Source organism: Salvelinus sp. IW2-2015, linkage group LG19, assembly GCF_002910315.2.
Source record: "Salvelinus sp. IW2-2015 linkage group LG19, ASM291031v2, whole genome shotgun sequence".
Taxonomy (NCBI): Eukaryota; Metazoa; Chordata; class Actinopteri; order Salmoniformes; family Salmonidae; genus Salvelinus; species Salvelinus sp. IW2-2015.
Window position 1 is genome coordinate 12,591,851 of NC_036859.1, and position 3,686 is coordinate 12,595,536.

Here is a 3,686-nt window from a genome sequence, read left to right on the forward strand (position 1 = left end):
TACATCTCCTTTAAATGTTGATATTTTGTTGCATTGTCAACCAAACACAATATGACCTTTACAGTAAATAGCCTAAAGTTAAGGCCATCTTACACACTAATGTAACATTCAAATCAAAATCAAATCAAATTGTATTGGTTACATACACATATTTAGCAGATGTTATTGTGTCTGTAGCGAAATGCTTGTGTTGAGGCATAATACTGTTATGTAGTCTGTAAACTTGATGATTAAGATGGAGGCGTGCGTGGCCACGCAGTCATGGGTGAACAGGGAGGGTAACGTCTGCTTCCAACTCACACCCTCAAAAACCTAGATCCCCTGAATGCAGCTCACTTTTCAGCCCACTTTCCAGCTCACTCTCCCAAACACCTAGATCCCCTGAACGCAGCTCACTCTCCAGATCCCAATCACCTGAATTCTAATCACCTGTTCACACACCTGTATGTCATTTTCACACACTATTTAGTTCAGTTCTTTGCACCCCATCACTGTGAGGTATTGTTTGTTTTGTGACACACGTCTTTCGGAGCTCTGTTTTTCTCGTGATTTACTCCTCCAGTGTATGATAGTTTTTGCCTGCCTCACTAACGACACCTTTTGCCTATTCCCTGCCTGTACTTTAGCCTATCGGATTTCCTGTTATCTACCTATTTCCTGATCTCCCAGACTACGTTACTAGCCTTTTCCCTGCCTGTACTGTTGCACTTTTGAACCCACTGTGTATGACCTTCTGCCTGCCCCTGGACCCAGCTACCTGCCACCTCCTGTGGTCCTTTGCAATAAACACCTACTGCACTCTGCGCTTGAAACCAGCTCTCTGTCTCCCCTCGTGATCATTACAGGGAGTACAGGAGGGGGCTGAGCACGCACCCTTGTGGGGCCCCTGTGTTGAGGGTCAGCGAAGTGGAGGTGTTGTTTCCTACCTTTACCACCTGGGGGCGGCCCGTAAGGAAGTCCAGGACCCAGTTGCACAGGGCGGGGTTCAGACCCACGGCCCAAGCTTAATGATGAGCTTGGAGGGTACAATGTGTTGAATGTTGAGCTATAGTCAATGAACAGCATTCTTACATAGCTATTCCTCTTGTCCAGATGGGATAGGGCAGTGTGCAGTGCGATGGAGATTGCATCTTCTGTGGATCTATTGGGGCGGTAAGCAAATTGAAGTGGGTTTAGGGTGTTAGGTAAGGTGGAGGTGATATGATCCTTAACTAGCCTCTCAAAGCACTTCATGATGACAGAAGTGGGTGCTACAGGGCGTTTAGTCATTTAGTTCAGTGACCTTTGCTTTCTTGGCTTGAGGAACAATGGTGGATATCTTGAAGCACGTGGGAACTGCAGATTGGGATAGGGAGAGATTGAATATCTCTGCGAACACTCCAGCCAGCTGGTGTGCGCATGCTCTGAGGACGCGGCTAGGGATGCCGTCTGGGCCGGCAGCCTTGCGAGGGTTAACACGCTTAAATGTCTTACTTACGTCGGTCACGGAGAAGGAGTAACACATCCATGGTCATAATTTCTATATATGAAGTGTGCATGTTCAAGATAGCATTCATAGGTCATCGCAGGTCTGTGAGATCTTCACAATTGCTGTAATAATCTGTGCAGAATCTCGAACGGCGTTGATCACTTGCACACTGCAATCAATCAATCAATCAATCAATTTTATTTTATATAGCCCTTCGTACATCAGCTAATATCTCGAAGTGCTGTACAGACACCCAGCCTAAAACCCCAAACAGCTAGTAATGCAGCTGTTTGGGGTTTTGCACACTGCACACTGCAATCCAGGTCATTTGGTTGTGCTATTAGAGAGAAGCATAGTGATAACATATTAATATCATATAATATAATTTTCATGAAATCACAAGTCCAATACAGCAAATGAAAGATAAACATCTTGTGAATCCAGCCATCATTTCCGATTTTTAAAATGTTTTACAGCGAAAACACAATATGTATTTATATTAGCTAACCACAATAGCCAAAGACTCAACCGCATATTTTCACCATGTTTCTACCGCATAGGTAGCTATCACAAAACCGACCAAATAGAGATATAATTAGTCACTAACCAAGAAACAACTTCATCAGATACATCTTATAACATGTTATACAATACATTTTATTTTGTTCGAAAAATTTGCATATTTGAGGTATAAATCATAGTTTTACATTGCAGCTACCATCACAAATAGCACCGAAGCAGCAGAATAATTACAGAGAACAACGTGAAATACATAAATACTCATCATAAAACATTATGAAAATACATGGGTACAGCAAATGAAAGATAAACATCTTGTGAATCCAGCCAATATTTCTGATTTTTTTAAGTGTTTACAGCGAAAACACAAATATAGAATTATATTAGCTTACCACAATAGCCAAACACACAAATGCATTTATTCACCGCAAAAGTAGCTATCGCAAAAAACCAGCAAAAGTATAAAATGAATCACTAACCTTGAACAACTTCATCAGATGACAGTATTATAACATCAGGTTATACAATACACTTATGTTTTGTTCGAAAATGTGCAATTTAGAGCTGCAAACCGTGTTATACATTGTGAATATGTAGCAACATTTCCCCAGAATGTCCGGAGCTATTTTGGACACTCACCTAATCTGACCAAAAAAACTCATCATAAACTTGTTGTATGGCAAATGAAAGATACACTAGTTCTTAATGCAACCGCCGTGTGTAGATTTGAAAAACAAATTTACTTTACCATATCATACAGCTTGCGTTATTACGAGACAGCGCTCACCAAAACGGCGGAGAATAGGAATCAACATTTTCCACAGAAATACGAAATAACATCATAAATTGTTCTTACTTTTGCTGAGCTTCCATCAGAATCTTGTACAAGGAGTCCTTGGTCCAGAATAAATCGTTGTTTGGTTTTAGAATGTCCTTTTCATCTGTCGAATTCGCGCCACAATGCTAGCCAAGGTTGATAACGTTCCCACCCTCTCTTGACGCAAAGAATGGAAAACTCCAAAAGTCCCAATAAACGGTGAATAAACTGATAAAACTCGGTTGAAAAAACCTACTTTACGATGTTATTATCACATGTATCAAATAAAATCAGAGCCGGAGATATTCGCCGTGTAAACCGAAAGCTTTTCAGAAAGCTAATGTCGAGCTCCGCCTCGCGCCTTGGTAGACAAAGGAAATTCCTGACCTGCCACTCCAAAAGCTCTCATTCGACCTCAGATCAAGCTAGACACCCCATTCCACCGTCCACTGCCTGTTGACATCTAGTGGAAGGCGTATGAAGTGCATGTATATCGATAAATATAAGCCAGTTGAATAGGCAGGCCCTGAAACAGAGCCCCATTTTCAGAATTTTCACTTCCTGTCTGGAAGTTTGCTGCCAAACGAGTTCTGTTTTACTCACAGATATAATTCAAACAGTTTTAGAAACTTGAGAGTGTTTTCTATCCAATAGTAATAATAATATGCATATTYTATGATCTAGAATAGAGTACGAGGCCGTTTAAATTGGGCACGATTTTTTCCAAAGTGAAAACAGCGCCCCCCTATTGCCAAGAAGTTTTAATACTGTATGTTGTATAAATAAACAAAATATCTGACATTGTATTCCCATTTGAACTTTGATATGCTATTAAATGGCTGAAAGAGCAGTGATAGACATTCAGTGACAACTAAACCAAAA